Below are 9,196 nucleotides of genomic sequence, written 5' to 3'. Positions count from 1 at the left end.
GAGGTCAGAGGTCAGAAAAGTGCCGTTTACAGTACATAGCCTATACAAATTGGACACTGGACCGGAGACGGACATGTGTGCCAACACTTGTGACATACTCACGCGTTCGGGGAGACCCCCTCTACAACGCCACACTCTCCGCTAAGCGGCACAGGTGTAAAAAAAAAGTGTGGCGGACCGTCCAGTGAGGTCAGAGGTCAGAAAAGTGCCGTTTACAGTGCGTAGCCTATACCAATTGGACACTGGACCGGAGACGGACACGTGTGCCAACACTTGTGACATACTCACGCGTTTGGGGAGACCCCCTCTACAACGCCACACTCTCCGCTAAGCGGCACAGGTGTAAAAAAAAGTGTGGCGGACCGTCCAGTGAGGTCAGAGGTCAGAAAAGTGCCGTTTACAGTGCGTAGCCTATACCAATTGGACACTGGACCGGAGACGGACACGTGTGCCAACACTTGTGACATACTCACGCGTTCGGGGAGACCCCCTCTACAACGCCACACTCTCCGCTAAGCGGCACAGGTGTAAAAAAAAGTGTGGCGGACCGTCCAGTGAGGTCAGAGGTCAGAAAAGTGCCGTTTACAGTACATAGCCTATACAAATTGGACACTGGACCGGAGACGGACATGTGTGCCAACACTTGTGACATACTCACGCGTTCGGGGAGACCCCCTCTACAACGCCACACTCTCCGCTAAGCGGCACAGGTGTAAAAAAAAGTGTGGCGGACCGTCCAGTGAGGTCAGAGGTCAGAAAAGTGCCGTTTTCAGTGCGTAGCCTATACCAATTGGACACTGGACCGGAGACGGACACGTGTGCCAACACTTGTGACATACTCACGCGTTCGGGGAGACCCCCTCTACAACGCCACACTCTCCGCTAAGCGGCACAGGTGTAAAAAAAAGTGTGGCGGACCGTCCAGTGAGGTCAGAGGTCAGAGAAGTGCCGTTTACAGTGCGTAGCCTATACCAATTGGACACTGGACCGGAGACGGACACGTGTGCCAACACTTGTGACATACTCACGCGTTCGGGGAGACCCCCTCTACAACGCCAAACTCTCCGCTAAGCGGCACAGGTGTAAAAAAAAGTGTGGCGGACCGTCCAGTGAGGTCAGAGGTCAGAAAAGTGCCGTTTACAGTACATAGCCTATACAAATTGGACACTGGACCGGAGACGGACACGTGTGCCAACACTTGTGACATACTCACGCGTTCGGGGAGACCCCCTCTACAACGCCACACTCTCCGCTAAGCGGCACAGGTGTAAAAAAAAGTGTGGCGGACCGTCCAGTGAGGTCAGAGGTCAGAAAAGTGCCGTTTTCAGTGCATAGCCTATACCAATTGGACACTGGACCGGAGACGGACACGTGTGCCAACACTTGTGACATACTCACGCGTTCGGGGAGACCCCCTCTACAACGCCACACTCTCCGCTAAGCGGCACAGGTGTAAAAAAAAGTGTGGCGGACCGTCCAGTGAGGTCAGAGGTCAGAAAAGTGCCGTTTACAGTGCGTAGCCTATACCAATTGGACACTGGACCGGAGACGGACACGTGTGCCAACACTTGTGACATACTCACGCGTTCGGGGAGACCCCCTCTACAACGCCAAACTCTCCGCTAAGCGGCACAGGTGTAAAAAAAAGTGTGGCGGACCGTCCAGTGAGGTCAGAGGTCAGAAAAGTGCCGTTTACAGTACATAGCTTATACAAATTGGACACTGGACCGGAGACGGACACGTGTGCCAACACTTGTGACATACTCACGCGTTCGGGGAGACCCCCTCTACAACGCCACACTCTCCGCTAAGCGGCACAGGTGTAAAAAAAAGTGTGGCGGACCGTCCAGTGAGGTCAGAGGTCAGAAAAGTGCCGTTTACAGTGCGTAGCCTATACCAATTGGACACTGGACCGGAGACGGACACGTGTGCCAACACTTGTGACATACTGACGCGTTCGGGGAGACCCCCTCTACAACGCCAAACTCTCCGCTAAGCGGCACAGGTGTAAAAAAAAGTGTGGCGGACCGTCCAGTGAGGTCAGAGGTCAGAAAAGTGCCGTTTACAGTGCGTAGCCTATACCAATTGGACACTGGACCGGAGACGGACACGTGTGCCAACACTTGTGACATACTCACGCGTTCGGGGAGACCCCCTCTACAACGCCACACTCTCCGCTAAGCGGCACAGGTGTAGAAAAAAGTGTGGCGGACCGTCCAGTGAGGTCAGAGGTCAGAAAAGTGCCGTTTACAGTGCATAGCCTATACAAATTGGACACTGGAGTTATTGATAGATATGTGTGGATACTCCCACAAAACAGACATGGCTATGGACAAGCCTTGCTTCTACTTCAGTTTCCCAGTTTGACATCAGTATAAAATTTCAATACCATTAATAAAGGCACACACCAACATCTTGTTCTGTGTCTCTCTCCGTTCCTGAGATATGACTGATGTAACATTGACTGTGACCATGATTGTGAACTTGAGCCATTTTTATAGGGCAGCCTAGAGATCATTTCTACCAAGTTCCATGAAAATCTGCAACTCTCTTCTACACTATTATTTTGTGTTATTGTGCTTGTCATAATTAGAAACAATTGCTGGCTGTATGGGCTATTAAACGCTGACTCAAGTAACAGTCTTGCTCACTCAGAGTCAAAGTCAAATGACGGTGATAGGTATTACTATATAAACTAATGCGAGAACTGCAGTATATTTAACACAACCCCAATTTGACTCCAGTAAACAACACTGTCATTTAACATTAAAGGGATAGTTCACCCCCAAAATGACTTTTTTTCTATTGATTATACACCCCATGGTGACTTGAATTCATGGAGATTTTTTTAGTTTTTGTCGCATTCCTATGGTGTCTCCTACCATTAGCATCTTTACGCCGGTTATCAAATTATTGGCTTAGGAATGCAACAAAAACAAAAAAATCTACATGAATTCAAGGCTTTATGGGGTGTGTAATTGATAGAAAATAAGTCATTTTTTGGGTGAACTATCCCTTTACAATAGTGTATACGTTTTGTAAGTGCATGACTATGTAGTGACGTTAGGTAAGTGACTATAGCAGAACCCCACAATTTTTAACATTCACAATTATAAAGAATATAAATAATGAATGAAAATAAACTTTTTAAGTGCATACTTTTAGTGGCATGTCTATTACATTTGTACCAGCTTAATATCAATCAGGTAATGGATGTGGAGCCATTTCAAAATGTGTGACATTTTCAAAGAGAACTCAAGAGGGATTTATTTGTCACTTACTCAATACAGGTACAAGCAGTGAAATGTTGGGACCTGTTTCTACAGAGATTGTGCTAACACAACCAATGTCTTTTTAAAATTATAGATAACAGAAATAAAATTAAAGTACAGATGGAATGGTATGTATGATAAACCTCTTAAAACATGTATGATAATCTGTAGCAGCAGTGCCAAATGTGCAAAAATAGAAGACAGCAACGCATTGCAGGCTTGCAGGCTTATGCAAAGGCTAAAATGTAATTAGATACCATGTTATGTAGACAGATGCCAGGCCATTGTTGACCTGCCATCCTATAGTTTGAATAGTTTCAATGTAGAGATTATAGATTTTTTGGGGGGATAGGAAGCTGTTCGACTGATGATTCTTGGTTTACATATGATCCTAGATTACTATTTCTATGCATTTGATGTATTACCTTGCTTACTGTAAATCGCTCTGGATTAAGAGCGTCTGCTAAATGCCTAAATGCCTAAATTGTAAATCACATTGTGAGCTTGTATCGCCTATTTTAACTATTTTAAAATAGTCCCAGTCCCACACGTACAGTCCCAGTCGGCAAAGTGTCACCTGGTACTACCAGGTGACCAATTGACACTTATTTGCACAATGTGCACTGACAAGTGATTCTGACGTATATCTGTATGCAAATCGTCTATTTTCACTATTTCAAAAATGTTTTAGAGGGGGTCTGAAAATGACTGTTTTCTGACCCCTGACCTCACTGGACGGCCCGCCACTTTTCAAAATACACCTCTCCCGCTTAGCGGAGAGTGTGGTGTTGTAGAGGGGGTCTCCCTGAACGCGTGAGTATGTCACAAGTGTTGGCACACGTGTCCGTCTCCAGTCCAGTGTCCACTATTGTCTGAAAACGGCACTTTTCTGACCTCTGACCTCACTGGACTGTCCGCCACACTTTTTTCTACACCTGTGCCGCTTAGCGGAGAGTGTGGCGTTATAGAGGGGGTCTCCCTGAACGCGTGAGTATGTCACAAGTGTAGGCACACGTGTCCGTCTCCGGTCCAGGGTTCAATTTGTATAGGCTATGCACTGTAAACGACACTTTTCTGACCCCTGACCTCACTGGACGGCCCGCCACTTTTCAAAATACACCTCTCCCGCTTAGCGGAGAGTGTGGCGTTGTAGAGGGGGTCTCCCTGAACGCGTGAGTATGTCACAAGTGTTGGCACACGTGTCCGTCTCCAGTCCAGTGTCCACTATTGTCTGAAAACGGCACTTTTCTGACCTCTGACCTCACTGGACGGTCCGCCACACTTTTTTCTACACCTGTGCCGCTTAGCGGAGAGTGTGGCGTTGTAGAGGGGGTCTCCCTGAACGCGTGAGTATGTCACAAGTGTTGGCACACGTGTCCGTCTCCGGTCCAGTGTTCAATTTGTATAGGCTATGCACTGTAAACGGCACTTTTCTGACCTCTGACCTCACTGGACGGTCCGCCACACTTTTTTTTACACCTGTGCCGCTTAGCGGAGAGTGTGGCGTTGTAGAGGGGGTCTCCCCGAACGCGTGAGTATGTCACAAGTGTTGGCACACGTGTCCGTCTCCGGTCCAGTGTCCACTATTGTCTGAAAACGGCACTTTTCTGACCTCTGACCTCACTGGACGGTCCGCCATACTTTTCTTTACACCTCTTCCGCTTAGCGCCGAGTGTGGCGTTGTAGAGGGGGTCTCCCTGAACGTGTGCGTATGTCAAAAGTGCTAGCGCCAACAGCCGTCTCCTGTCCAGTGTCCAGTATTGTCTGAAAATGGCACTTTTCTTACCTCAGGCCGCACTGGGCGGCCTGCCACTTTCCTTTTTTTACAAATTATCTCTCAAATGTTCACCAGCATTCTGTACTGGTCTGTATCCATTTTCTATCAAGTTTATGGGCGCTCAGTTATGGAGAAGTACACACACACACACACACACACACACACACACACACACACACACACACACACACACACACACACACACACACACACACACACACACACACACACACACACACACACACACACACACACACACACACACACACACACACAAAATACAAATTTACTAATATTTCTGTCCTCTATCTTTTTTATGCTGTGTTTCCATGTTGTATAGATGTTGTTAACTCCTCTAAGAAAGGACTGGTCCAAGGTGTATCCAAAAAATGCTCATGTCCCTCTCGTATTTATTTCCTCATGCCTCTATGAATTGTTGGTGTCTTTTTTGTACCTTTTGTATCAATGTCTTGTAAATGTTTTTTAATTGTTTTTAGCTCTTGCACCCCATTTCCAATGTAGTTCACTACAAATGGCAAATAAAATGACTCTGACTCTGACTCTGTTAAATAATATACATTTTTAATGATTTTTTTCTGATTACATTTGTATTTGTATTGTATTTTAGTTTTTAAATAGGTGAGATCAACTTTATAAACCCCAAATTCTTCTTTTTTTTAAATCTCACCTGCACTATCTACTATTATTATTTGTAGCATATTTTGTGGTCTCTTTTATCATTGTTTATTTGCTTCTGCAATAAACAATATTATATCATCATCATTTTCCAAGAGTGACCTGGCCTAGAGTCAGCATTATTACAACAATGGACAAACAATACAAAAACAATACATATATATATAACACACACAAATCAATAACCAGTTAAAGTGCAAAACAGTGCTAAGTGCACATTTAATGGGGGTCAATAGCCAATTTCAAACTGGAACAACCATTTAAAAAGACATACTGTACATCATAAATGTATTTTTTAAATACAATTGTGTCTTTTTTTTTAAACTTGCCACTTAGAAGTGTTTTAGTATGAGCCATTTAAAAGGCATACATCATAAATGTATTTTTAAATTAGATTTGTGTCTTTTAAAAAACATAAAAAATTCACGATCTTATTTTGAAGGCAACCGGAACCCTTATTTCTGCTAGGTCGAAAACCGGAAGTCCAATTTCTGCTGACGGAACGGAGCTCAACACCTCCTCCTCCTCCTCCTCTGCGGTGACGTAGCTCCCAGAGCCGTTCCCATCAAGTGCATCTGGGTGCGTTCGATTCCTTGCCCCGTGTTTTTTTTTTGTGTTCTACGTACAATACTCTTTAAGGTACGTACCGCCCAAGCCCTGAAACATGACTGTCATACCATGACAGTCATGGCGCAACTTGTTCCTGGTTTTGGCACTTTTTCCATTTACAACCCGTACATCTACATAAACGTTCAGATTTAAAATATAAAGTGCTTGTAGCAAGTTGAAACGCTTGGGTCTACGTAACCGAATGCCGAATCTTCCGTAATGTTCAATAAAAAGCATTTTCATCGGATCATTGGCCATTTTTAAAAAATGTTCTCCGTATGCTTTCAACTACGCGACCCTATCGGTTGGGAGGTATATTGCACTCTGATACATTATAACTCTATGAACAATTGGCCGCCGATTGGATTAAAATGCTTTTTATTGAACAATACGGAAAATTCGGGTACTTAGACTTAAGCGTTTCAACTTGTTACATCCGTGGCCGTGGGGTATGCACTTTATATTTTACATTTGAACGTTTATATAGATGTACGGGTTGTAAATGGAAAAAGTGCCAAAGCCAGGAACAAGTTGCGCCATGACGCTTGTGACAGACGAGCGTTATGTGAACCATTGCTAGCACCGCCCGAGCGGGGCGACGAATGACTACAATCAAACTGACACACGCTTTTAAAATGGAATAAGGTTGCATTGCTACACATTATTCGCTCATTTTACAGCTGTGTTTTGTTTTTTTATTTAGTTATTTAGCTGATATAGAGAGTGGTGTTTTAATAAAGCATTGGATGAAAGTGTGCAAGCTCATCTGTATGTATTGCCATTTGCCAATGACTTCACAATCATTTTACCATATTTTATATGTCATTTTATAATTGTGATATTTCTGCAGATTCCAGTTGGTGCTGCTGTGTGATTTAATAATTAAACAACAGCCTATATTTTCTTTGCTAAAAGGACATCAAGGCAGACTGTAGTATCTGTGAATATGAAATACTCCTACGGCATTTCACATACTCTCCGCTAGATGTCACCCAACGCCCATGTTTACTGACTTAAAGCTATTTTTTTTTGGATTGATTTGAATACTTTATTAACAGTTTGCCAAAAAAGCACAGTGGTACATATTTATACAAAAGGATGCTGTAACAAGGATAACCCCAACAAGCGTATGGCTTATTTCCATTGAGGTCCTGTCTGTGTATTCAATTAGTAGTAAATCTAGTTATCAAAAAGAAAAATATGTACTGTAAACAGTTGGGATTCGGCTCAAACCCCTTGTTTGGCCGATTGCAAGTTGCTGCACTACTCCGTCCTCTGCCCTGAGCCAAAATGTGTCATTGTAGCCTAATTATGGCGCACATCTATTAAAACACATAGATAGTTGTCCCAATCTGTTTGCCTCTCAGGTCAGTTTCAAACTTGAGTCCTATTTAATTTGTCCCCAAACCAAACAGTCCAGTTTGGTATTAGGGAGAGACATGTAGACAAGTTGAGCCTGTTATCCATGCTATGGCCTTCACAGAAACTCCCTATCTAAAACCTGCCCCTTCACCCAGATGTTGACCACCAATTCTCTTCATGATCTATTCTATTCTGGGCCTACTTTTCACCAGAGGGGAAGCGATTATTAATATCTCAGGCTATTTAAGGGGGGAGGAATTCAATAAACCTCAATTAATTGAGGGACTACAGTACTTCGCCCATTTTCAACCTATCTTCATAATTGGTCCTCACTAATGCTCTAATTATAAGATGGCTCCATTCTGTCTACTCACTCTGTGTCTCAGAAGAGGGACAGTGCTGTGCACACTACTAGTTCACTACTAGTAATCGGTAGGCTATATAGGCACGTTTGGACAATTCAATTTCAATTTTCTTTATTTTGAACTTTATGAATGCAAGAACAATGGCTTCTAATTCAGCATGTTAACTTTCCAGGAAGAGAAAGACTGTAGTTTCTGCTCTGCTAGTGGTGGAAAGTACATTTACTCAAGTAGGCTACTGTACTTAAGTACACTTTTGAGATATTTTTACTTTACTGGAGTACTTCCAATGTTCAATAATTTTTCTTCTGCTCAACTACATCTCAAAGGCAAATATTGTCCTAATTTTACTCCACTATAATTATTTGAAAACTTTAGTTACTACTTAGTTACTACGTAGATTTTGATTATTATTACAAAACCACTTCAGACTTATAGGCCTATACATATTATATATATACGGTATACACTTTGGCAATTTGAAAATAGCAGATCTACAATTATACATTTGAAAAATGGTGAAATATTAAAATATAATATTAAAAATATATTTACTAAATATATTTTATATTTTATTCAGATTAATTAATTAATCATCTTTTACCAAGTCTCATCCTGTTGTCCAGAATAAAGATTTTAAGTTAACGGTTCATAGAATATACAGTATATGGCTGTAGCAGTCCCTTTCATATTGAGCTTGATTGACTTGTTTAATGTCTAACATTGTTCCTTCTACTTATATAAAGAAAAGAGGACAACGGTCTAGATCACTGCTTATCCGGAGACCCGCAAGAGTCCGTGAGGGGGGTTTCGGGCGGTCCCCAGCTAATGTATTAATAGTTAAAAACCAAATGGACAGGTCTTTAAATCAATTACTGAGGTATTTTACAGTGTATATTGGGGTCCCACAGAGATAAACATTGTATCAAACAGGGGCCTGTGGCCTAATTCATATCAAACTGGGGGTCTTTGAAATGAAAAAGGTTGAGAGTCACTGGTCTAGACTCTAGATGATGAAGCGAGCGACAAACTCCCCACACAGCACAGCGCAGCATCACCATTGCTCATGGGACCACGGGACAGGGTCCCATGAGAGAGCAGTGCAGTGGTGGAAAGTA

The sequence above is a fragment of the Gymnoscopelus microlampas genome (assembly GCF_963454915.1).
Source record: "Gymnoscopelus microlampas genome assembly, chromosome: 20".
Lineage (NCBI taxonomy): Eukaryota > Metazoa > Chordata > Actinopteri > Myctophiformes > Myctophidae > Gymnoscopelus > Gymnoscopelus microlampas.
Note: the sequence above shows the minus strand (reverse complement) of the source record.